Source organism: Oryctolagus cuniculus, chromosome 1, assembly GCF_051225735.1.
Source record: "Oryctolagus cuniculus isolate XC-2025 breed Fujian yellow rabbit chromosome 1, ASM5122573v1, whole genome shotgun sequence".
Classification (NCBI taxonomy): Eukaryota; Metazoa; Chordata; class Mammalia; order Lagomorpha; family Leporidae; genus Oryctolagus; species Oryctolagus cuniculus.
Genome location: NC_142867.1, coordinates 151704360 through 151732135, shown reverse-complemented (window position 1 = coordinate 151732135; position 27776 = coordinate 151704360). Strand labels below are relative to the sequence as shown.

At 42.6% G+C, this 27776-nt stretch overlaps 1 long non-coding RNA gene across 5 annotated transcripts in view; it reads left to right on the top strand.

The window, feature by feature from the left end:
* Positions 1 to 27776, top strand: part of LOC149128700 (uncharacterized) — a 306251-nt gene that overhangs the window by 172121 nt on the left and 106354 nt on the right. For 2 of the 5 annotated variants that reach the window (XR_016236623.1, XR_016236622.1), the window contains exon 3: positions 24075 to 24184. The exons of the other annotated variants lie outside the window; for them this stretch is intronic. This is a non-coding gene — a long non-coding RNA (uncharacterized LOC149128700). The remainder of the gene's footprint in view (positions 1 to 24074; positions 24185 to 27776) is intronic. 5 annotated transcript variants of the gene reach the window in all.

The window sequence follows — 27776 nt, the reverse complement described above, 5'->3', positions numbered from 1 at the left end:
GGCACGGTTTCTGTGTGAAAGGCAGAGAGAAGAAAGCCCTCCTGGCTTAAGTGGAAAACTGAGTTGGTTGTTTTCCTGCCAGGCCCATGGCATACTGCTGGAGCACGTTGATATGACAGCTTGGTGGAAACATGCCAGAGTCTGATGTAGTGAAGAAAGGGAAAAGAAGCCTAAGATAGAATTGTGAATGTGTACTGTTAAATGACTGTTTGGGTCATTAGAGTCTAAATGTTCATAAAAAGACATTGTTGCCTTCTATGTAATCATACATTTATTTTATTGAAGAGATTTTAAAAAAATTATTTGAAAGAGTTAGATGAGAGGGAGAGAGAGAGAAAGATCTTCCATCTACTGGTTAACTCCTCAAATGGTTGCATCAGTCAGGGCTTGATCAGGCAGAAGTCAGGAGCTTCCTCTGGGTCCCCCAAATGGGTGGCAGGAGCTGAAGCACTTAGGCCAATCTGATGCTTTTCCCAGGCACATTAGCAGAGAGCTGGATCAGAAGTTGAACAGCTGGACACAAACAGGCAAACAAGCAACCATATGGGATGCCAGCATTGCAGATGGCGGCTTTACCCACAGCACCACAATGCCAGCCCAGTCATCATGTTTATTAAGAGTTAATAACAGTAGGCATTATCTGTTGAGGATCCACCCTGACATCTGAGTTACAGATGTATTATCATTTAACTTTTTCAAATATCACACGAGGCAAGTTTGTTTATTCCTGTTTGTTAGATGAGGAAGCAGCTATAGCTAAGTAAGTCACCAAGATCCCACAGTACCTGGGACAGGCAGTATACTATATGCCCACCCCATATCTATCTCCTCATTTCCAGTAGTTGTGAATAAATTGGGTTCCATAGCAGAGGAGATACACAGATGGAACTCAGGTTACTGATCAGCTGCCCTGAAGAAAGGAAGATTGCCCACCTGGGCCCTTGGCCATGGGAGTGGGAGGCAAAAGGAGGTCAGTGTCTGTGGGATGACAGAGACTCCGCTGCTCAGCACTGGCCTTGTGGATGGAAGTGGGCCATGAGTTGAGGACTGTGGTGACCTCAGAAGCTGAAAGGCGGGAAGTGGCTTCTTCCCTCTGGAACCTCCAGATTGATCCCTGACACTTAGCAGCCTGACTTCTGACTCACAAACCTGGAAGACGATAAATCTGTGTTGTTTTGTGCCACTCATTTTGTGCCAATTTGTCTCAGCAACGGGAATCTAATACAGCCCTGAGGGGCAGAGCTGGAACAGAAAACAAAATCCAAAGTTTATCCTTCCTCTGCTATGCCGAATCACTTCTGAATTGCTTGTGATATAAAAATAGAGCCACCAAAAGGCCATTTGACCTCCTTAGCTATTTCTTCTCCATGCTGCTTCCCCTCAGTTCACTGGCTTCCTCCTTCTTTGCCTTTTCCTAAATTAACAGATTCTTGCTGTAAAAGAAATTGATTCTTCACTCCAAAGTAGGTCATTATAACAAAGGTTTTAAATCATTTGGTCCTCCTATTTGTGAAATATAGACTTCACTTTAATCTTCTGTGCATTACTAGCAGTAAAAAAAAAAAGTCCCATAATTTGTGAAAAATGGAATTTTTCCCTGCCATCAGTCATCTGGACAGATGAGTACGTTTTTTCACTCCTTGTTCATCCTCAGACTCACACTTGGAAGTCGGAAGCAGCATTCACTCATGTGGCAGAGAACCCTCATTCTGCCTACACCCGGGGCCAAGTGTAGACACGTAATGAAATCTGGGCTCCTGAAAGCCGAATGTGAGGATCTCCTGTTCCCTTGTTTATTGTTAATTCTTTCCATCTCTAATTCTACTTCATATAGCTCTTTGTTTGGAAGCAACTCTTCTGATCTCTTCAAACTACTGAATTTGGAAAAGTTCAAGCTAAACTTGTTTTTTTTTTTTAGTACAATGTTAGAATACCCTGTTCCCGTTCTTGCCCCTTGAAGTATGAATCACAGATTCTCTAGGATTGCTTCCTCACTTCAAGACATCACCAAAGGGGTAGGCAATTGTTTCAGCAGTTAAGATGTTTCTTGGGATGCCCACGTACTGGGGTTCGAGTCCCAGCTGCTGTCCCTGCTCTACTCCTGATCCTGATTCTAGCTTCTTGCTGATGCACACCCTTGGAAGGAAGTAGGTTGCTCAAGGACTTGGTTCCCTGCCACCGAAGTGGGAGACTCATAGTGAGTTCCCAGATCCTGGATTTGGCCTGGTCCCAGCTTTCACTGTTGAAGGCATTGGGGAGTAAAACAGGGCATGGGAGATCTCTCTCTGTGTTTCTCTTTTATATAAGTAACAAGAACGACATCCAAGGTGGACCTACTCTATACCTGGATGTACAGGAATTGAAACAGTTACAAAGGGAGCAAGACTCTGTTGTTGGACTCTCAGGTCTGTGAAATAAGGGCCTCTTACAGTGATTATATTATTATCTTTTTTTATTATAAGGAGGAGACATATTTTGGCATGTAAAGGGACTAAGTCATGTGTTTTCTGTGAATTCCTAGTTCCTAGCATAGGGTGTTTGATACACAACATCATATAAATTTTGCAGTCTGATAGACTTGAGTTTGAATCCTCCTGTGGGTACTTGCTTCTACTGGGTTCCTTGATCTCTTTGATCCATATCTGATTCTTTTTTAAAATTGGGGCTGTGGAAATCTACAGTGCTATAGGAATTAAATGAGACAATGAATTTAAAGCATTGCACAGAGTGCATTCACAATTAAAAATATTGAGTAGTGAAAAATGTGGAACCACATTGCCCAGGTTCAAATACTGTCTTCCCTACTTACTAAGAAAAATCTCTATTCCTCAGTTACCTCGTCTGTGAAGTGAGTGTAACAATAGCACAGATATCCAAGATTTGTTGTGTGGATTAAATGAGTTAACACACTTAAATGTGCCTAGATGAGAGATCTGCACACATTGAGCCTCGAATGCTATTGATTGTCAGTATTCAATAACAATACCTTATATACTCCCTCTGACATCCATCCCATATTCTTTCATTTAATTTGTTCTTTTAGGACCTTAAAATTCTACATGGAAGGGACAAGTGAGTTGGTTCCAAGGATGATTCCAAAAATCTTTCCTAGCTTGTTAAAATGTTGTAACTTACAAGAGCACAAACCAAAGCCAATTCTCTACCCTCATATTTTCTTGAGGTCCAAAGGGAGGAAAACTGTAATTTTGAAAAACCATGTTCCAGAGCTAATGGAAGTAAGATTTCCTGTAGCAGAACAAGTAGTTTTCTCCATCCCTGGATTAAACCCAATGTTTGTAACAAATATAACTGCTATGGGCTTTACACTTAAAACAACAACAACATCTTTGTTTGAAAAATTGTATATACATATGTTTAGTTTTCTAAATAACAGCATAGCAATATGGTGTGTCAGAAATTACAGCCAGCTCTTGATTTCTTTTCATTGCAAGGAAAAATTCTTGCATAACCTAAGACTGTACTTGTGCTGGAAACCAAGATTGTCAGATGGAATTACAATTGCTGATTCCATCCTCCACATGTCCCAGAGAAAGGGCTATTTTCCTAGTCATGCTCTGAGTAGCCTATTTCATTAGGTGCCCTGTTGTGTTGGTAAAATACAGCCCTCCTTTTTCTCCTCCTTTTCTTCCTTAAAAGCACTGAAATGAGGCAAACATCTCCCTTTCCTGTCAACTTCCTTTCCTCATCAGTATCACAGCATGTTTGATGGTTGAAAACAAAGCTGGGTTTGAGTTACCCAATCACAAAAAGCGTCGGAAAAATGTCTGATCAGGTGAAAAACACCCTCCTCCTTTACATGCTCTGCTAACTCTGAAACGTCCAGATGGGATTTGAGCTGAGAACAAATATGAAGAATTGCAGAACAAGTGGCAATTGTTTGCAGCCAGTCAGAAGTGCCTGAAATCAGTGTACCCTGAGCCCTACTCATCGATAGCTGGAGAACCAGACTTTTCAAGGTGGCTTCCACTTGACTCAGAGTTCCACATCTGAAAGCTCCTTTGGAGGGTGGAAGTTCTTTAGGAACATGGTAGAGAGCAGACAGGGTGCTTCTTGAAACAATGATAAAATTAGGTTGATGAGGTTCAATAACACAACTTGTGATGACTTCTCTATGGGTCAAGATTGTGGCACTATGCTATTTTCATTAACTGTGTGGCCTTGCAACTTATGGGGTTGGAGTGAGAGGGAATCTAAGTTGTAACTCTCATTTTCTACACAAGGAAAGCTGAAGTCCTGGGGGGTGTTAAGGTCTCTTTCATATTTAGTGTTCATTGTTGACAGTTGATCTCTGGTAGGAGCTCAAGGCTCCTCTCTCCCAATGCTTCCTCCCTACTTTGCTCCTCATGAGGGTGCGTCAGGACCCAGGCTTAATCACTGCATCTTTGGAAGGAAGACATGGTGGTGGCCAAGTTTCAGGAAACCGAAGCGTTCACAACATTTTTTTTTTTTTTTTTTTTATCTTTTATTTAATGAATATAAATTTCCAAAGTACGTCTCATGGGTTACAATGGCTTTCCCCCCCATACCGTCCCTCCCACCCACCACCCTCCCCTTTCCCACTCCCTCTCCCCTTCCATTCACATCAAGATTCATTTTCGATTATCTTAGTATACAGAAGATCAGCTTAGTATACCTTAAGTAAGGATTTCAACAGTTTGTTCCCACACAGAAACATAAAGTGAAAAATAATAGATGATTTTTTTTTAAATGATGATGAAATCAGATCAGACCTATTGTCATGTTTAATCCCAGTGAGAGTCAAGTTGGGAATTGATAGTTTCTTTTCTTTTTTTTTTTTTTTTTTTAACAGAAGATCAGTTTAGTGTACATTAAGTAAAGATTTCAATCGTTTGCACCCCCATAGAAACACAAAGTGAAATATACTGTTTGAGTACTCGTTATAGCATTAAGCCTCAGTGTACAGCACATTAAGGACAGAGATCCTACATGAGGAGTAAGTGCACAGTGACTCCTGTTGTTGACTTTACAAATTGACACTCCTGTTTATGGCATCAGTAATCTCCCTATGCACCAGTCATGAGTTTCCAAGGCTATGGAAGCCCCTTGAGTTCTCCGACTCTTATCTTGTTTAGACAAGGTCATATTCAAAGTGGAGGTTCTCTCCTCCCTTCAGAGAAAGGCACCTCCCTCTTTGAAGACCTGTTCTTTCCACTGGGATCTCACTCACAGAGATCTTTTTGCCAGAGTGTCTTGGCTTTCCATGCCTGAAATACTCTCATGGGCTTTTCAGCCAGATCCGAGTGCCTTTAGGGCTGATTCTGAGGCCAGAGTGCTATTTAGGACATCCGCCATTCTATGAGTCTGCTGAGTATCTCACTTCCCATGTTGGATCACTCTCCCCTTTATTTATTCTATCGGTTAGTGTTAGCAGATACTAGACTTGTTTATGTGCTCCCTTTGACTCTTAGTCCTTTCATTATGATCAATTGTGAACTGAAATTGATCACTTGGAATAGTGAGATGGCATTGGCACATGCCACCTTGATGGGATTGAATTGGAATCCCCTAGTATGTTTCCAACTCTACCAATTGGGGCAAGTCAGCCCGAGCATGCCCCAAATTATACATCTCTTCCCTCTCTTATTCCCACTTTTATGTTTAACAGGGATCACATTTCAGTTAATTTTTAACACTTAAGAATAACTGTGTGATAATTACAGAATTAAACCAGTCATATTAAGTAGAACAGACAAAAAAAAAATACTATGAGGGATAATGTATTAAGTTGTCCATTAGCAGTCAGGGCTATGCTGATCAAGTCACCATTTCTCATAGTGTCCATTTCACTTCAGGAGGTTTCATTTTTGGTGTTCAGTCAGTTGTCACCGATCAGGGAGAACATATGGTATTTGTCCCTTTGGGACTGGCTTACTTCACTCAGCATGATGTGTTCCAGATTCCTCCATTTTGTTGCAAATGACTGGATTTCGTTGTTTCTTACTGCGGTATAGTATTCTAAAGAATACATATCCCATAATTTCTTTATCCAGTCTACCATTGATGGGCATTTAGGTTGGTTCCAGGTCTTGGCTATTGTGAATTGTGCTGCAATAAACATTAGGGTGCAGACCGCTTTTTTCTTTATCAATTTAAACTCCTTTGGGTAAATTCCAAGGAGTGGGATGGCTGGGTCGAACGGTAGGGTTATATTCAGGTTTCTGAGGAATCTCCAGACTGACTTCCATAGTGGCTTGACCAGTTTGCATTCCCACCAACAGTGGGTTAGTGTCCCTTTTTCCCCACATCCTCGCCAGCATCTGTTGTTGGTAGATTTCTGCATGTGAGCCATTCTAACCGGGGTGAGGTGAAACCTCATTGTGCTTTTGATTTGCATTTCCCTGATTGCTAGTGACCTTGAACATTTTTTCATGTGCCTGTTGGCCATTTGGATTTCCTCTTTTGAAAAATGTCTATTGAAGTCCTTGGCCCATCTCTTAAGTGGGTTGTTTGTTTTGTTTTTGTGGAGTTTCTTGATCTCTTTGTAGATTCTGGTTATTAACCCTTTATCTGTTGCATAGTTTGCAAATATTTTTTCCCATTCTGTTGGTTGTCTCTTCACTCTCCTGACTGTTTCTTTTGCAGTACAGAAACTTCTCAATTTGATGCAATCCCAATAGTTGATTTTGGCTTTGACTGCCTGTGCCTCCCGGGTCCTTTCCAGAAATTCTTTGCCTGTGCCAATATCTTGAAGGGTTTCTCCAATGTTCTCTAATAACTTAATGGTGTCAGGACGTAGATTTAGGTCTTTAATCCACGTTGAGTGGATTTTTGGCGTTCACAACATTTAAGGAGGGACTGATTTTTGCATTCCTGTTGTAGAAGAGAGAGGTCACTTCTTTCTGGATACTTGGGGGATTAAGAGGGCCTGTGCCTGCAAAGCCTTCCATAAATTGGTGTTCAACCCAGGAGAGACAATACGTAGTTGCCAAGCAAATTTCCTTCTGTGCAATGGAAAGCTGAGGACTTTATTTGTTGCCTCTAGAAGAGGTGTGAGTGTGTGTAGAGGAGGGGAATGGGCCTTGAGTCCTGCCTCTGCTCTGCCAGGGCTAGGTCTGAAGGTCCATTTTGGTTTTTGAGGGAAAGGAAGCACCACAGGCCTTTGTTACAGCCTGGTCAGGCCAAAAGATCCTACAAGTAGCCTAAGATACTTCTCTAGTGTTCCATGTTGGAGTCTGGGACCTCAGCCCGACATCCACTCTGGCCAGACCAATGTCAGCCTCAGTCTCAGTGCTCCTCCAGCCTTGACCAGTAAGAAAGTATGAATTCTCTAGTTTTTGTGAAACTCCTTCTGTGACCTTATGGGACCTGATTGAGGGGAGGGTAAGAGAAGGACTGGATCAGGCACTTGGGAGCCCTTCTCTGCCTTCTACTTCTCCATCTCTATTCATCCCATCCCATTTGTTTATTTCAGGAATTGTGCTACTAAGTCCTCTTGAATTATTAGTAAGACCATATAACAGTTGTTTCATGTCAGGCACCATTGTGAGGGGCCAACCTGTAATAATTCACCCAGTCTTTATAATCCACCTTTGATACAGGCATTTTTATAAGCATCTTACATATCAGAGTATTGAGGCACAGGAAGATGAAGTGACTGTTTTTCGGTGTCATGATGCTGGTGAGTGGAGGTGATTGGGTTTAAACCCAGGCAGTCTGACCCTGATGATGCTGGTAATTGCTGTATAACATCACTCATGTGGGGAAGTCAACTGGATTGTAGGATATGTAAAGAAAGGGACTTCAGAACATTGGTGAGAAAATGGAATTGAAAGATTATTTTTGTCCAAAAAGTTGTGAAATCCATGCATAGTTTTTACATAATATGCATTTTTGCCACCAATTTTTTTGAAGACCCCTTGTTTTTGGCAGTTAGCTTGGTAGATGGTACCTGTTATTGATAATGGTAATTGTGTATTTGGTGGCCAGCAAAGCTTAGGTAAGAATCCAAAAGACGTGTAGCAAATCTTTGGGGAATCAGTCCCTTCTACCAATAAACTGAGTTTGATAGCTTTCCATTCATGGCAGGTTAGGGAGTGTGCAGATGTACTTGAGGATGTATGTGAGGACTACTGTATACGGCTGAAAGAGATACAAACTGAGAAAAGGTGGCCTTTCGGCAGTCATTTTGGCTTTGCATAGGATATGCGCAGCTAACCTTTGTTTGGCTGAAGGAATACTTTGTATTGAGAGCAAACGGAGCTGTACAAATGACACAACCCAGATGGTTCAGGATGATGGAGAATTTTGGAGATGATTCATACTGGTGGTGTGTGGGCCACATGGAACAACTCATTAGAGAACACACCTACGCTATGTCTTTTCTGATTATATTGGAAGGTTGAAAGATGGGAGGGTCTGGAAAATTGGATATTCATCTCTTGGGTCAACAATTGACTTAACTGGTCAGTGGCTCCTTTCTTTAGCTGAGGCATTTAAGACTTATATTCCAGAGGCTCTACCATTTTTCTATCCCCATCACTCACATGTTCTGCCTGTCCCTGTCAGCATATGATCTCACATCATAAATGCAGAAGTAGAAGGTTTGAATAGAATTTTTGATTTGTGAGTTAATACAGCTCTCATGTTGTGTGGGAACATATCCCCAGTCATTTTGATTGTTTTGATGCACAATTGCTTGTGTCACAAAATAGATCTGTGTGGCTATGCCTTGGACTGTCTGGGCCTTGTGTGGTGCAAAGGCCTGAATGTTTGTGTTTCCTTCATATTCACTGGTGTTCTGATACCATGGTAATGTTATTAGCAGCTGGGGCCTTTGGTGGGTGACTAGCTCTTGAGAGTGGACCATCATGGACAAGTGTCCTTATAAAAAAAGTCCAGATAATCCTTACCCCATCCACCATTTGAAGGCACAGCACAGACACCATCTGTGGACCAGAGAGCAGGTTTTCCCCAAACACTGAGTCTGGCTCAATGCCTTCATCTCAAACTTCCAGCCTCCCGGACTGTGAGAGAGGAATTTATGTTGTCTGTAAGTCATCTACCTCACGATGTTTTGGTGGAGCAGCCCGAAGGATTAAGACACGTGGTGTGTTGGTGTTATACTGACACACTAACCTGTGAGTTGGCAGGTGAGCTTGTTTTCATAGCAAAGGCACCAGACGGTAGTTTTTGAAGATTTATATTTCTTGATGCCATTTTGTTGCTATGATTGCTGTCCTGGACCCAAACCCTTTCTTCTGTACCTTGATGGCCTCTGCCACCACCACTTTGAGTGATTTCAATAACCACATGCTGAAAATACACTGGTCTGTAGCCTACTTGGAATTTCTTGATTCTCATTCAGAATTTTCATAAAAATGGCTGTACAATTCGGTCCAATTGCAAAAAGCCAATTTGTTTCCTATGGAACCTTTAAGATTGGAGTTTGCCGTCCCTTCTGCAACTTTTACAGCTATCAGGCAAACCATCAAAAGTGACTCTGCTCTGTAAGATCTGAAAGGTGGGAACCGTTGGTGTCCTACAGAGTATCTCTAAGGAATAAATGATACAGGGGATATAGAGTAGCCTCCGTGGTTTCTGGCACATCACTAGGGCTCACAGATTTTAGCTCACTGCCTCTTAAGAGCTTTCTTTGGAGCTGATCAGGTGTAGCTTGTGGAATGGACAATTGATAGGAACTGTGAAAAAGTTCTCAGGGAAATCGGGTAAGTGGGTACCTGAGTGGGACACACTATTTATGGCAAGTGTTGGAGGACAGCAGTGGGAGGCAGATACTGAGGTGGACTTGGGTGGAGAATTCTCAATTAGAGTGAAACAGATCAAGGTGGAACTTTGACTTAGTGAGAAAGAGAAGCAAAAAGTACCCCTTTCTTCCTTTCTCTTTTCAGAAGGCTTCCACGTTACTTTTCAGAGTGGACACTCAATAAATGCTGTTGACTGACAGACCACCGAATGTTATAGAAGTTTACAGGGCAGGGAATATAATATTAATATCCATGCAATGTTTTTATGTTTTAATTTCAGTGGAGGAAGCCTGAAGCCTGGGGCAAAAAGCTGGTATTTTCATTTGCTTCACCTGAAGTTATATTGGCAAGGGCCCTCGGGGTGAACGAGAGAAGGATTAGGTTTGGGAGTGGGGCAGGGTATGAAGAAGTTGTAATAAAATATCTAAGTGCAGGAGCTCGAGGAATAAACACAGATGAATTTCAGTCGGAGAAGAGAAGGATACGGCATCAAGACATTTCGAGGGGGAAACAAATACACCCATAGGGTAGGCTTTGCTGAATGGAAGAGAAATGTGAGAAAAGTAATGAAAAACTTTTAATATCGTGAAACTCCCTAAGAGGTGTGCAGATATTGTTGTTTTACGTTGATTGAGGGCCCACCATGTGGAGGGCTGGTGTCTGCTTGGAAATCTAATGTATGAAAATGTGTTCAAGGGAGAGGATGGAGCCAGCATGGATGGAGGGAATAGCAAAGTTTGCTGTGAGGTGTGGATGCGTGCAGGCCATGACTGACTGGATGATTACTAGAACATTAAGGTCCTCTAAAAATTAGTAAGCTAGCCGCAGCACCATCTGCTGTTTACACCATCATAGACCCCACCTCATCTAAAACAAGAAAGCAGAATTGTCAGGAAAGGGATTTGCATTTTCCACTACAGGAGCTTAAATGCATTTGTAGAATTAACACACCCCGATGGTGTTCATATCTCTTATTTACTAGAAATTTGTCAAGAGTCCTGTAAAGTTAATGAATTACTCTCAAGCAGTGTAACTGGGGATCGTTTGCAGCCATTCTAACCCTGTTAATGTTCTCTTTGACATCACTATTAAGGCTAACTGCCCAAGGTCAGAAATCTCCGTATAGTATTTCCAGGGTCAAATGACACTTGATGACAGTGGCTGTGAGTTAAGCTGGCTACCCAGATGAAAACAAGTCCACACACCCTGGCCCTGTGTGATGAGTGTCGTTGAGTTGCAGCATACCACTCTCAAAGTCAGGAGATCATGAAAGACTGCCAAGCAACATGGCCTGAGGATGGCGTTTGACCAGGTGCTGAAGATGCTGGTTGAGATACCCGTGTCCCATAACAGAGTTCCTGGGTTCAATACCTGGCTGTGGCTCCTGACTCCAGCTTCCTGTCAATACATAGCCTGGGAGGCAGCACTAAGAGTTCAAGTGGTTAGGTCCCTGCCACTGATATGGGAGACCTGGATTGAGCTCTGAGCTTCTGAACTCAACCTGCGGGCCCAGCCCTGGAGGTTGCAGGCATTTGGGGAGTGGATCACAAAATGGGAGTGTTTCTCCCTCCTTCCCTCTCTCTCTTATCACCCCCTCAGAAAAAAATAAATAGAAAAAGAAAAATGAGATGTTTTGGGAGTTCTGAAACTTAGACTGGGAAGGGATTTCCTGACTAGCTCAGCCCACAACCCAGTACTGGCCTCCCTGCTGAAGGCTGGGTTGTGGGAGCCTGCTTCCTCAGTTTGTATAGGGCTGATCCAGCAGCTTCAAAGCTAATATATTTATTTTGGAGTGATTTGAATCTATCAATAAATTTCGCATCTAATTTTACGAATATTCTAGAGTAAGTATACTTGATATATTTACAGATAGTTGGAGGTATCAAATCCCTTTTTTTTTTTTTTGACAGGCAGAGTTAGACAATGAGAGAGAGAGAGAGACAGAGAGAAAGGTCTTCCTTCCGTTGGTTCACCCCCCAAATGGCCGCTATGGCCGGTGCACTGCGCCGATCAGAAGCCAGGAGCCAAGTGCTTCCTCCTGGTTGCCCATGCGGGTGCAGGGCCCAAGGACCTGGGCCATCCTCCACTGCCTTCCCGGGGCACAGCAGAGAGCTAGACTGGAAGAGGAACAACTGGTACAGAATCTGGTGCCCCAACCAGGACTAGAACCCAGAGTACTGGCACCACAGGTGGAGGATTAGCCAAGTGAGCCACTGTGCTGGCCTCAAATCCTTTTTTTAATTTGTAAAATCCTATTTTCTTTAACTGGTCAATTCTTGTCACTCTTTGTACCCTATCAGTCAGCATGTTATAAATTTACAGACTCTGCCATTATAAGTCACTCAGAATTTTTGTTGCCTTTTTGTAATTTGAATAGTTTTGCTACATTCTCAAAGGTAAAGTCTGGCAAAAGTTGCTTTGGAGCCAAAGAATTCTCTCTTGTATTCAGTTGTCATTAAACTTTTTATTATTATTATTATTATTATTTAAAAGGCAAAGATACAGAAAGAACTCTTCACTGGTACACTACCTTAATGCCCTCAACAGTTAGGGCTGGCTGGGCATGGGGCCAGCAACAGAGAAATTAATGCAAGTTCCATCATGGATGTTAGGGACTCAGCTACTTGAGGCATCACTTCCTGCGTCCCAGGGTCTACACTGGCAGGAAGCTGGGGTCAAGAGCTGAAGTTAGGAAAGGGTTCTGATATGGGAAGCTGGCATCTTAACTACCAGCACCAACAGCCCACCCCCAAACCATTTCTTTTTCTATTGTCTCTGGATTGGTAAGTTCCACTCAGTACTATATCCACCTCATTCTCTAGTACCACTGCTGGTTTGCACTTGAAGAATGTGTTGCTCTTACACACCCTACAAAGTGTTTACCTTTGCTGTCCTTTCGCCTGCAAATTTCTTTCTCTGGATGGTTGGTGGATCCTTGCCTCGTGATTTCCAGTTAATTGCTCAAATATCTCCATCAGGTCTTTTTCCAGCATTCTGTCTAATAGAACACACATGTACAAAGCTCTTCCAAATAACTTCTAACTGCTCACTTCTCTCCCTTGTACTGAACACTTACCACTCTAGTGCGTGATCTGTGTTATTTACCTAACTTGCTTATGTTCTATGTTTGTCCATTTAGAATAACAAGTTCCACATGGAGCATGGTTTTTGTTTCTTATTCACTGCTGTATTCTCTGTCCCTAGAACCATGTCTGTTCCACCGAGGATCCCCCCAAATATTAGATGTGTGTAATTGTTTGATATTCTTACAGTGCAGTAAACTGACAAGGGGCAGAAGTGGTCCTTTGCTGATAGCAGCAGAGATGTGCCGCATCACAGTCCTGAAGCCTGCAAGTCTGAGATTAAGGGATCGCTGGGACTGGTTCCTTCTGAAGGCTGTGTGAGGAGGAGTTGGCTCCACACCACTTCCTGAGTTCCTGTTGTAGGCTGGGGTCTTTGGTTGTCCGGCTTCTGCGATATACCCCACCTTGTCTTTCACCTTTCTCAGGTGTTCTGCCAGTGTGCTTATCTGTGTCCACAGTTTCTCTTACTGTAGAAACACCAGTCACGGTGGATCAGAGGCCCAGTCTGCTCTAGTGTGGCTTCATTTTAACTTGCTATACCCGCAACAACCCTGCTTCCAAATAAGGTCACATTCTGAGGTACTAGGGGTTGGGGCTTCAGAATATGAGCTTTGGGGGAACACACTTCAAGTTATAAACTGAATAGGTGGTGCACTAGAGGGTGCTCTGGATGGGAGAGGAAGAATCCTCAGTTTAACTTTATTTCTCAGGCAAAGCTCATTCATGATACCATCTTGAGCAGCACTGAATAATAGAGTTGTGACATCCTAAAATATGGTATGTAGAAATTTGTTCGTTTTTATGCCTGGAAATATGTGTGTAAAAATCATCCTCAAAGTATGAAATTGTCTTTTTCATCACAGCACTGCAAGGCTGAAACCTGTTGACTAAGCTCACTTGTCCCTGTCATAGGGGGTCCTGCTAACTTTTGATGTTGTAATTGGAGTATTTATTTCTCTGAGGTTTGAACAAACTTACTGAAACATACATGATGTCAGCAGAGAAGTCATTCAGTGGTGTGTTAAATCTCACCACTACCTTGAATGCATAATTTAATAATTACAAATACACATTTCATAACTAAGCTTTCAATTAAAAAAACAAAAGGAACAACAATTAGCACACTGGTTAGAGATCAATAAGATAAGGATTCTGAGCATTAAAAAAGATCAAGGTGCTTAATTAAACAGCAATAATCTTCCCTTAGTTATGAAGGTAGAGGTATCCAGAAATAGTCTTTCATTGCAGCACTCAGAAGAGATGAGGCAGGCACATCTATCAAAGGTGGTGATGGCACTGGCAGGACGGTCAGGTGGGTGAATCCCAGAGATAGGGGCAACAGAATGCAGTCCAGCAGGTTTTTGGGTGGGTAGGTGGATGGCCTGAGGTCATGTCTTCTTTGATCTTCCATCACAGACATTGTGGTTTTGGGGAGCTCCTGAGGCCCACTCTGCCAGACATGCTATAGGTATTCTTGGTAGGGGTATCCCTGTGGAGGGGGTAGGGCTCTCCCAGAAGCTCCAGTGGTTTTTGTGGATCAGGTGGGTCTGGCTTTGGTTGAGAGTTTTTGCATTTGCCAGGGACCTATACCTATCCACTCCTCAAGTGGTGGGGAACAGAGGAACCATACAAGACTGCACTCTTATTGGATTATTTTAAAGATTAACTTTCCATTGGTGGACATCTTTTTTCCTCATTTACTAGTATCAGAAGCAATAGTCATACTTTTTTTTCACTTATTTACTTACCATTTATACAAATACTGAAATATACTCTGAGTTCCTGCTATTGAAGGATGACACATTGGACGCTGTTGCTTTGGAACATCAGGTGGGTGAAGTGTAAATGTTGCAGTAAAGCACAAGATTCCAGGAGAAAATGAGCAGCTTTCAAGCAGAAAAAATGCCTCTCCATTGCTCTGTAGTCTCACTCTACATTGGGCTGCGTCCTCTGAGTTTTCAGAGGAAGGTATACATTCTGCTGCTGTCTCTGCTTTCTTCCTCTGGGAACTCCAGCAAACCACAGAATGAAGACTAGGACTCATGAGAGTTGATGCTGACCTGAGCTCTCCAATAAATCTTTGAGTTCTGGGCAACGGATTCATTGTCTGGAGATCAGCTGAAAAAATCGTAAATAGAAGATACCACAATAGCTAAGTGGATATCATGATTCTGGACAACTCACATTTAACACACCTGGTCACAGTACATCACAAGACTTGGTTCATTCCATTTGTAGGATGGCACTGTTCAGAGGCCAGGACAGCCCCTGAGAGCCATTGCATCAGGAGGGAGGTGGTGGTTCTCTAAGAGTCATCTCCAGAATTGCTAATGATTCCAGGTATTTTCATCTGAAGTCATTACCATCAATCTGTGCTTTAATTATCAGCAAGTATTTTATCTGGAATTAATTGATAAGGTATGAGAGGGGAGAGAAACCAAGTGAGTGATGCTGGAACAGGTGTCTGGAAGGAGAGGAGGCTGGAGGAAGCAGATAGATGTGGGAGAGTATTGGCTTTTATTTTAAGTTGATCAATTATTTAATTTTAGAGGCAGAGAGATGCTCCCCAAATGCCTGTGTTGTCTGGAACTAGGTCAAACTGAAGCCAGGAGCTGGTAACTCAGTGTCTACATATGGGTGGCAGGGACTCAGGTACTTGAACCATCAGCTGCTGCCTTCTAGGGTCTGCATTAACAGAAAACCAGTCAGAAGCAGAACTGAGAATACTATGTAGGCACTCTAATATGGGATGTGAATGTCTTAACCATTAGGCTAAACTTTTGCCCTGGCACTGTTTATTTTTTCTTTTATTCTGCTTTTCAAAATGCATGTCATGTCGTGGGTTACTGAACTTTGATCTTAAACATCTTTCAGGAAACATAATAGGGAGTTTGAGGTAGATGTCTGCCCTAGTAGTGGATGTGAGCTTTCTGTCTCTCTGCCTTACAGTAAAGAATTTTATTTTTGAAAAAAGAAGGACCATATGTAAACTTGATGCTGATAATTCCATCTTTGACATTATTACTGAAACACCTGCTGGTTTAATCATTATGAAATCCAACATTTTTCTCCTCTGAATTTGTACAAAGAACCAAGGACCAGCCTAGTTCAGGTGTGGGAGGGGGAGGCAAGTGGTGGGATCTCATTTGAGCCCCCCAACACCCCTCCCCACCACCACCCCCTTGGAGTAGAAGGAGTGGGAATCTGCTTAGCCAGTCTCTTGTGGCTGATATTCTTCCACATTGGTGTCACCATTGGAGGTTAGCCCTGGACAATCCCTGTTTACTCTTCCATCATGCCCTGGAGAAGGTTCCGTCTCAAAGGCTGTGATTTGCACTGTGTCTAACGGTGATTTTGTGAAGGATGCAGTTGGCATATGGGTTGCAGGGTTATATTTTTTATGGAGTAACAGTTAAAACAGATCCAAGGCTGGTAGTAATGAGTGTGTGCTTTCATAGCTAGGATATTAGGAGGGACAACTTTCTAACACAAATTATGCACAGGGCCAGTTTGGAGTGTGTGGCTGCACACTTCACCAGTGTTACATAGGTAGTTTATATACCTTGGTCCAAACTCATATTGTCTTCTGCAGTTGGAATCTTGTAACTATGGGAAGAAGATGTAACAGATACAGGAGCAAGAAGGGAGTCTATCTGAGATGTAAGGACAGTGGAGATGGGAATGACAGTCATCCTATGTGGTATGTCTCATCTGTTCTCTTGGCTTTGATGCCTTAAATGGTGACCAAAATATGACCCAAGCATTTTTTAAAATGTGTGAATATCCATGTTTAAATTACTAAACATCTTTTTTTTTCCACTAGAATCAGAAATAGAAATAGAAATTAGTACAGTAACCCAAGGAAGAACATGGCACCCTTGGAAGGGGCAACCAGTTTTGCTACCACACATATGCCCTTGTCTTTGTCCCCAGGAACCTACTGGTCTTCCTGTGTGTGTTCTCTTTGCTCATGTCAATGCGTGTTCTTAGTAAAGAACATAACAAACTTGCAGCAAGATGGAAATTTCTGGTAAAACTCAGTGTCTCACCTAATTTAGGGCCATCAATTTAACAGCAGCCAGCCTGTGAAGCCAGCTAAACCATCTGATTAATTTTGGAATTTTTGGTAATCATGAGATCATTGTGGTGTGTTATGTTATTCTCAAGGGAGTCTGACTTGGAGATTGGGCCTTTCTATAACAATGTTCCTCAATTTCTGTCTTCTGAGAACCTGCTTCGAAATCTATAGCACAATTCTTCAGGACTGTTTGTGTGCAGAGTGGCTGCAAGCCTTCAAAACCATTTAAAAAATCTGAATTCAGAATTCAGGTTCATATCGCCTAAATTTTGCTCTCGAGGGAATTTTCATTCCTCCCCAAATTGTATTCTCAGGATTTGAGATTACAAATTAGGTGATTAGAAATGGTTTCATGGGCCACTTCACTTAGGTATAGTTTGTTTGTTTTTTTTTTCTTTCTTTGTTTAAGTTCTTTCAGATGGAAGCAATAGTTTCAGTTATGAATAAGGAAGTATGTTGTCAAATTTGCATCATAAAATGTTACAAATTTTACACAAGACTTGCACCAATGTTTAGAAGCTGCATGTAGAATCTTTTCACTACAATTATTTGTTTTTAATAAAACTTGCATATTGATATTTTGTGTTCTCTGGTTTCATTTCCTCCTAATTTTCTCTGTTCTACTTTGGTGGTGGTGGTGGTTGTTCCCTATCTACCTTTGGAAGGCTTTGACTTAGCTGTTGCCCTTGAGGAATCTCCTGATACATTGTCTGTCCCTCCTATTTCCAACCAACAGGGAGTTTTACAGAAGGGCATTAGATTTTCTTCTGTGATGCATCCATGATAATCCTAGTGTTTAGCAGCTGGAAAATATTCATAGGTAGACTGTGCTTCAGTCATCTCTTAGCAGAATTTTTGAAGTTACTATGCTGATAGCATGGTGAGTGGGGTGATGCTTTATCACAGGTAAGTGCCAACCAAGGAGAGTGAGGGCAGTGAGGGTTCTGTCTGTGATGCCGACCTGGATGCTGCCAAGTCCCCTCCTCCCAGCTACCTAGTGGATGAGCACTGATCAAGCTCCAGATTTCGTCGTTGCAAGCAGCTGTGCTTTGCACTCTGCCTGAGTCACTTGGGTCCATGTGAAGGAGGCAGCTGTTGTAAATTATAAGTGCAGAACCAGGGGATAATTCTTGGCTTTCATCATGCTGTGAAAACGTCAGCAATTAATTTCTTCTGTTCTTCTTGTAGCAAGGGCTTCTTTACATTATTCTTCCCTATGGGTAAAACCCATTGGTGGCTTCAGGGCTATTTTCCCCTTAGGTTTATGAGAGGAGATACCTGGTTGTGAGTGGCTTCCTCTTGTAGTTCATTATGCAGGTGGATTCTGACTGGGTAAGGTCTCAGCAGTAACTTAATCTACCTTAGGCTCTCAAGGCATAGAGGTCAGCATTGTGTTTCCATTTGACCTGAAAGTACCATCTTGGCATTTTCAAATCTGGAGGCACAACTTGCTGATGCTTTAACCTCTTGAAGTGTCTGGTTTCTCCATGTGCACCTGGCAAGAACCAGGTAGCTTCACTAGAGGGCCACACCTGGACTTTTCTTTACAATATCCTTCTGATACTTTCATGGGGAAACCAAACAGCATCAGCCTTTCCCTTTGGCAGATTTAACCCTTGAATGCAACTGAGCCTGAAAAGGGTCCTGTGTCTACTGAGTCACAGGGCAGGGGCTATGGGGGCTGCGTGGGGGCTTTGTACCCCTGGGTTCTAAGTCCTGGGTACTCAATTTAGAGGACCCAGGCAGGGGTTCTGCAGCATCCTTTTAGCATCATCCTTCCTACTACTTAATTATTTTTGCTTTGTGTTGGAGGTGCTGGTACATTCAGCACAAATAGCAATTTCACTCTGATATTTTCCCTGATTAACAGTGTTCCCTCTTGGGTGTCTTGACCATGCCCACATAGCTGCCAGATCAGTAGGCAAAAGAGCACAAATCCCACAATCTCATGGAAGCAGCTGGAATGTCGTGAAGGGGGATAGAGAGAGGAACCGTGTGTAGACAGTTGGGTGTTGCCTGACTCTCAGGAGGCTGGCTTGAATGTCCACTGATCTTCTGCCCGCTCTCTGGGCATAGAAGCCTGGGTTCCAAAACTTCCAGGAAGGAGTAATTAAGATGCACTGGTTGAGGAGGACACAGTCATCTATGGGATTTGAAACTTACTTCCCAGAGCATCGTACACCCTTAGCACAATCCATGGCACAGAGTAGGCACTTCATAACATTTGATGAATGGGGTAGGCCTTTTGTCTAGCAATTATACACCCATGTAGCATCCTGGAGTATTTGGGTTTGATTCCCAGCTTCACTCCTGACTTCTGTTTCCTGATAATGCAATCTCTGGGAGGCAGAAGTGATAGCTCAAATCACTGGGTTCCTGACTTCCATATGGGAGACTTGGATTATATTTCTGGCCCTTGGCATTTGTTAGGTGAGCAAGCACATGGCAGTACTCTCTGTCTCTCACATGAACAAAGTAGAAAATAAACAAACAATATGCTATTCTCACTACTTTCTTCTTGAATATCTTATCCATTCATTCCTCAGTTTTTTAAAGGATAAGTGACTAGTGCCAAGAGTACTTCATTTTTATTTTTACTGATTTGAAATTCAGAGTGGGGTAGTGGAAGAGAGAGATCTTCCATCCACTGGTTCACTCTCAAATGCCTACAAAAGCTGGAGCTAGGCCAAGGCAAAGCCAGGAGCTTGGGACTCTATCCAAGCCTCTCATTTGGGTGGCAGGGACACAAGTACTTGAGCCATTGTCTGCTGTCTTTCAGGGTGCATTAGCAGGAAGCTGGAATAGTAGGCAGAGCTGGAACTCAGACCCAGGCACTCGGATATGAGATACAGGTGAACCAAGAAGTGTCTTCACCACTGTGCCAAACACCCATTCTGAGAACCTTTGTCTTTTGGTGTTCTCTTTTTGCAATGGGACTTGCCCTGGTTTTCTCCTTTCTTTGACCTCTGTAGTAGATTTTTCCTTCTGTTCTTCCCTTGCTGCTGAAGTAGCCAGCTCACTGGAATGTAATATGCACAACTCATCTCTCTGGGGTATAATAGTAGATAATGAATAACTTAATGTGTTCCTCTCTCGAAGGGTATACACATTTTAGCAGGTGACAGGCAACTGAAGACAGAGTAAATAATAAGAATAAATTCATGTAAAAGGCATAACTTTGAGTCAATTGCCAGGGTACTGTGTTCTACCAGGTGGGGGCATTTCAGTGATTTCTGTTAAATCACATCCCCTAGATAACTTCCTCTCCATTTGGGGCACCTTTCATGACTGGATAGAATCATAGATGATCTAGAAAAGCTTTTCAATCCTTGAAGTGCCCGAGGTACTCTGAGGGGTCTCTGTATAGGACAAGAGCCCAAATCTTCCAAATCCCAACCTGATTTCTGGCTGTGTTTGGAGGAGGGTGTGCTGGGGGTGGGGGACAGCACAGACAGGTTCAGAGTATATTTTTCAGATTTTTTCCAACCAAACAAAATGTGAGTGGGTCTAATGAGTCTTGAAAATAATTTTCAGGTCTGACAGCCTCTTTTTACGGAAGGCAGGTGTTGAACATGGAATCGTAACCATCAGTTCCCCTTCAGTGGGAGCAGTATGAAGCTGGTTCCCTTTGGGCAAGAGGTGGAGAAGCAGAGCTCCTGGCTGATAAAGCAACTTGCCCAAGGTTACTCAGCAGGGAGCCAACCAGACCTCCCAATTCCTAGCCCAGCTTGCCATTGTCCTGAAAGTCTTGTATCCTGATTTTCATGCAGAGCTACCTTTGAGTCAGTCCCCTTGCCTAGGCTTAGAATGTGGGTGTCAGCAGTCTGGTTTGCAGAGGCTTAGAAACAATGCCAGGTATTTTGTAGCAGGTATGTGCTGAGTTTTCTTCTCTCACTCCCTGCATTTGGGGCATTCAGCATATAATCCTACAATTAGTTCATTAAAAAAATAAAAACTACTTGCAGGTCACCTTTAAAACAAAAGGAGAAGCAATTTTGAATTTAGCAATTTTTCATTTTTGACATCTGCTACCACCTCAAGCTCTGCAGTTACAAATAATGCTGGTGGGAAACGGGTCCTTTATGCACGTTTGGAGAGAGAAAGGCTATACATTATGAATAGAACAAGGATAAAGGAACTGGCTGTGTAGTGCAAGATATTTGGAGTACATTAATCAGCCCATCTCTTTTAGAGAGAATCATTTTTAAAAGTGGCTATTAAACAGAATGCAAACAGTTTGTGCAATGCAAGTTGGCTTGAAAAATGATGGACATATGAGAGAAAAAGGAACATGGAAAAACACAGGGGGCAGGGCTTTTAAGAAGGAGACCTTAGGGTAAAATAAGACAAAGAGTAAGAAAAGAAACAGAACTGGGAAGAAACATCAGGATGTATTGCGTCCTGTTTATGTGGCTGCAGTGCTTGGCACAGTGGTTCAGCTACTCACTCTACAAGTAGCAATTAGGTGCCAGCCTTGTGTCAGCCTTGACCCTGTGGAACTCATGTTCTAAGGACAAGACAGACACCTACTCAGATGCTTCAACAGGACTTGCTATATGGAAGAAAACACAAGGAAGTCAGTTAGAAATGCTTTCTTTCACAACAGAGTCGTGTGTTAATGATTGGGCTATATTCTGAGAACTGCATTGGTAGGTGAATTCCTAATTGTGCGAGTACCATGGAGAATCCTTACACAAACAAAGATGGCTGTGATGTCACTAAATGATACATTATTGTGGTCCCATAGAATTCTACACAGTCCACCTTTATCTAAAACATTATGTCATGAAGGAATGTAATAGAAAATGCTTTTAAATGTGGATTAAATAGGGATTTATATTTTGCCTGTAACAAGAAGTCTGAAAGTAGGCAGCTGCTGGGGTGGGCTTAACACTTAAGTGGCTTAAGAGCTGATACTGCTGTGATATTCTTGGACCCTCCCTCTGTAAATTGCAAAGCAGTTACCCATTGACATCTCATAAAGTTGAACTATGTCGAATGTTCCCTTTCACTCTACAGCTGCGAGGGGAACAAGGACATGAGAACACTGCATTTCTAGACCCCCCTTATGAGCCCTACTTTCTGTACTGAGAATCTGAAAGATAGGGAAAGACAGGGGCTTGCGCTGTGACGTAGTGGGCTAAGCTTCGGCCTCCAGCACCGGAATCCCGTATGGGCGTCAGTTCATGTCCTGGCTGCTCTACTTCCAATCCAACTCTCTCCTATGGGAAAGCAGTAGATGATGGCCTAATTCACTGGGCCCCTGCACCCATGTGGGAGACCTAGAAGAAGCTTCTAGTTTCAGATCGGCTGAGCTCTGGCTGTTGCGGCCATCTGGGGCGTGAACCAGCTGATGGAAGATCTCTCTCTCTTTCCCCATCTCAAATAAAAAAAAAAAAAAAACAAAAAACTTTAAAAAATCTGAAAGGTAAAAGACACCAATAGGCTTCCTTGCTCTTGGTGGCAGCAGTGCACACATGGAGGGAAGGAGCAGAGCAAGTGTAGGGTTTGGTTTGGGGTATCCATCCTCCTGACTCTCTGCCTATAGGGCAGTAGCAGGCAGGTTGTGGCCCTCTCATGATGTGCTAGTAGCAAAAATCTCAACAAAGTGACTCCAAGAAAGCTTAAGCAAATTCAGGTCAGTGACATTTGGGTTACAAGTGATGTTGATCAGAAAACAAAGCATTACTTTGGCTCTGAAGATGTTTTCTTTCAGGATGGACCAGAGAAACTGAGCTGTCCACTGTGCACAGGTATGACTGACACAAACTGCACTAGTATACGGCTGATGAAAACCTCTCCCAGTGCTGTCTTTAGATGTCTGATAGAACTGTTGTCTTTGAGAAACCCTAGTTTTTATTTTGTTGTGCTAGTTGGTTTCTTTTGGTTTGATAGAGTAGAAAAAATTTGGAGAAGAGCTCAGATAGCATGCAGCTAGGACTAAAAAGAAACCAAACATTGTGTGTTAATAAATTATGATTTAAAGAGTTGAAAAACTAGAAGCAAAATAAATGGAAGAAATGTCCCTGTTACATGCTCTGGGTAGAAAACAGTTGCCTTAGGGGAAAAATGGATCACTTCCTTAATTATCCCAAGTCTTTATGAGTGAAACACACTGTTCACAGCAGGAGGCCTATTACTTAACCTTCATTCCTCTTTATTTCTGCACCCTCTACTCCTGGATTAAATTTCAAGTTGATAAAATGCTGGGACTAACCATATTGGTGCAGGAAACAGAACTGTGTGCCATCAGGGCACACTTTTCTTTGTTTTTTAAGAAAAACAAGCAGGAAGTAATGATGAAAACCATTTGGAAACTAAAGGAGAAGAAAAAAATAATAAAAATGTATTCCTGCAGGTGCTCTGTGAACTGGTGGTGGTGGTGGCTGTGGTGTGTGTGTGTGTGGGGGGAGGCAGTGAACAAAAGATTCCTGGCTTTGATTCATACCTTCACAGAGGTTTCCTTAATGACTGCTCTTCTGCGGCGCCAAAGCCATGCTCGTTTATCAGTCTGTGGTTTAATCAAACCTATCAGGATGAAAATTCAAGGAGGATGAAGGTTAAATGACAGACATCCTGACTTGGAAACTACAGAGTTGATAAATGTCCATGAACTTGACTGAAAAGGCTGAGAGGGAAAAATTTCTCTTTCTAGAGCCACTAGAAACAAAGAGAAGGTTTGGGTGCGGGAATGGAGAGGTGGAGGGAATCCCACTAGTACACAAAGAACATGCTTTATTTTAACAATGAATTTAATTAATTGTGAGAGGGAAATTCTGAACTCTGTCTCCTATACATCAGTTCTGATAAACTTGAGATGATAAGTATATGGTTGGGAAAAGCAAAGGCATTAATCCTGGAAAAGCAGATTGTAACATAGTAGTGTGATATCTTTAGCTGTGTTGTTGGTCTGGTTCTCACTGGGGCCTCACCATCTTTCCCTTTCTCAAGTGCACTTACTCTCTCTCCTCCAAAGTGCCCTTTATCTCATTAATCTGGCTTATCTGGCTTATCTGGCCACAGAGTACAATGTCTGCCATTTAGTAGGCTCTCAATAAATGAGTGACAATGTACTTGAAACTACTTTTTTGAAATGGCTGTCTTCCATGTTTTAGAGTACATTGATGAAACCCTTTTTTTAAAAGATTTTATTTATTTATTTGACAGGTAGAGTTACAGACAGTGAGAGAGAGAGACAGAAAAATCTTCCTTCTGTTGGTTTACTCTCCAAATGGCCGCAACAGCTGGAGCTGCGCCGATCCGAAGCCAGAAGCCAGGTACTTCTTCTGGGTTTCCCATGTGGGTGCAGGGACCCAAGAACTTGGGCCATCTTCTACTGCTTTGCCAGGCCACAGAAGAGAGCTGGATTGGAAGAGGAGCAGCTGGGACTAAAACGGCACCCATATGGGAAACTGGTGTAGCAGGTGGAGGATTAACCTATTGTACCACGGGGTTGGCTCCAAAACCCCTTTTCTGATGGGTATACTTGTCTTTGGCTACTAAGCTTGGCCTAATGGTTAAAATCTTGAATCTGGGGCTGGTGCTGTACATAGTGGACTAAGTTGCCAGCCATAACACTGGCATCTCATGTGCTTCTGATCAAACTCCCTGCTAATGCACCTGGGAAGGCAGTGGAAGATGGTCCAAGTACTTGGTCCCTTGGAACCCTTATAGGATACCCAGATGGAGCTTTGGGCTTCTGGGCGCCTGGCTTCCACCTGCCATTGTATCTATTTGGGGAGTTGGAAGATAGATTCTCATTCTCTCTCTCCTCTTTCTGTTCTTTCTCGCCTCTCTCTATAGCTCTTTCAGATAGATACATTTTTTTTAAAGACCTTGAGTCCACCTTGGTCCTGACTACTAAACTCAGTGTAATGGTTAAGAGCTCGACTCTGGAATCAAATTCAGAGCAACCTTTGGGCAGTTAATACCCTTCGGGTTCCCTTTTCTCAGCCTTTAAAGTGGAGTTGTAATAGTGGCTACCACATGGGATTGTTATGAAGATAAACCAAGTTCATACTTACACAGATCTTTAGAGAGAACAAAAGCAGTTATTCTGGGAGAAATGGCATGTGTGAATGGATACTTTTGGTACTGTTAATGAAAATCTGTAAATTCCTTAAAAAGGAATAGTCACCATTGAAATGAGAAAAATGAAAAACTTGGCCTGAGTGACAACCCTTTTGTCTGTCCTTTACATCTTCTTTTCTAACAACAGTAAGCTCAGAGCATGTACTAAAACAATACGAAAATGCAGCTAGTGCTCAGTATTCAGAGTGTGTCCAAATAGTCCTTCTGTGGGATCCAGCACATCAGCCATGCATTATGTGTCCCCCTCAACAATACACATGGAAGAAGGTGACCGTCTGCTAGTGAATGAATGGGAATAACATTAATCATTGTGAGGTCTGCATGACTGGTTCATTTTTGGAGCACCTCCTGACAGTTCATTTTTCCCTATTTCTTGTATTGACTTCTGGGTTGGCTCACTTTATTTTAGTGGAGTGTCTTGTTTACCCTTTTTCTAATTAAAGAACATCTTATCTGAGGAAAAGACTAGATCTTGAATCAGGATCATATTTCTTTGGCATAAAAAGCATGGAAACCAAGCTCTTTATGGCTAACATACTCCATTACTTATTGAGTAGATGATTATATAGGCTCATCGTTGCTTCCTGTCTCACAATAGAAATTTTTTTAAAGAATTATTTATTTGAAAGAGTTAGAAGGGGAGAGAGAGAGAGAGAGAGAGTCTTCCATTCTGCTGGTTCACTCCCCAAATGACTGCAATGGCCAGAGCTGAGCTGATCTGAATCTAGGAGCCAGGAGCTCCTTCCAGGTCTCCCACGTGTGTGCATGGGCCTAAGGAGTTGGGCCATCTTCTACTGCTTTTCCAGGCCATAGCAGAGAGCTGGATCAGAAAAAGAGCAGCCGAGACTCAAACTGGTGCCCATATGGGATGCAGGCACTGCAGGCTGGGGCTTTAATCTGCTGCACCACAGTGCTGGCCCCCACACTAGAAATTTTTTTGTTGACAGGCAGAGTTAGACAGTGAGAGACAGAGAGAAAGGTCTTCCTTTTCCGTTGCTTCACCCCCCAGATGGCCGCTATAGCTGGTGCACTGCGCCGATCCAAAGCCAGGAGCCAGCTGCTTCCTCCTTGTCTCCCATGTGGGTGCAGGGCCCAAGCACTTGGGTCATCCTCCACTGCCTTCCCAGGCCACAGCAGAGAGCTGGCCTGGAAGAGGGGCAACCGGGACAGAATCCTGCGCCCCAACTGGGACTAGAACCCAGGGTGCCAGTGCCGCAGGCGGAGGATTAGCCTAGTTAGCTGCGGCGCCGGCCTCCCACCTTAGAAATTTGAAAGACAAATCCTTTGGGAGAGAGCTCCACGGGGATAAGTTTGAACAAGCTGCTCTGTTAATAGCTTGGTGGAAAAGGTTGCTGGGGAAAGGGATTTAGAAGATTGATTCTGGCACCTGTCTCTCTTCAGACCCTTAAGACCAAGGCTCTGAGGTGAGTGTTGGGCTTTCTCCAGGGAGTGATTCTGGAGAACTCGAGAGAGGAAGTGTGGAACATCATTGGTCCTTGCCTGAGGGATTTTGTTGGAAATACCTAAGGCAGACCCATTTCCTGATTTCTCTTGTCAACTCCAAAGGTGGGAGGTACCTGTGTGGACTTCGTGGGGATAGGATGGGAAGAGAACTACCCTCTGCATTCCACCCACCCACCCTCAGTGGCCTGCCTAACATTGGCCCACCAATTTCCAGGCAAGAATCTGTGTCTATCAAGTATGTCCTCTTTTCCTTCAACTCTGTCATGGGAATCTGTTCCTGTAAGCAGTTTGTCAGAAACAGAATTCCCTCCTACAATTGCCCAATATTCTCTTCTTAATTTCTTCTGAAGCTTTATATTACTGCGTGTATTCACTTCAGAATCTTTGCATTTAGCTTATTTAGGAAGATAAACAAATATTATGATAATGACAACAGCCAGTGAACAAATGGTTACAACAGTAGATGCCTAAATACAAGAATCAATTAACAAGAAACAGGCAACAGGCCCAGCTGTCTGGAGCAATTTTGAAGGCATAACTTGATACATGGGAGATGTTCAAAAGAAGATGTAAGTGAAAGAAAAAACAACACGGGCTATTAACATGTACACTGCAGATGTGAGCATTGTCAGCTGCATTTCTCTCTTAAATTTGATGTTGGGATTACAAAATCATGTCAATTACATCCAATTAGAAAGGGCCACATGACCTGACAGAACTAGCGGGAGAAATTCCACTAGTAAAGGATTGGCAGTAATGTGACTAACTCAGCCTCAGCATTTCGTGACACATTGTGACACATATGTCCACTTTGAGGCTAACCCTGTTTAACTTGGGTAACATATGGTATTGGATTGAGGCTTTGTCTATTTGCATAGAGATTTTAACTTCCAAGGAGAAATTATAAAGCATGTGTATTCAACAGAAATCCTTTGTAAGTAGCGTGACCATAGAACAGTCCAAATTAGGTACCATTTAAGAAGCAACATTATGTTGGGATGATAGAAACCAAAACTGCCCCAGGAAGGTCAGGGTGTGTACTTCCCTGAAGTATAAGGCCAAAATTCAGAGACTGGGTTTGCACCAGACTTTGGAATGTAACTAAAATGTTAACGAGCTTTAATTTAAAAACTGTTTTTGGAGGTAAGACTTCATTTATAATAGAGCCCATTGCACTCCACTTAGCCACTTTATATGAACAGCTGATGCTATATTTCTTTTCGCTATGAAATTTCCCTTGTTTATTTTTTTTTAAGATTTGTTTACTTCAAAGGCAAAGTTACAAAGAGATCTTTCCTCTATTGGTTCATTCCC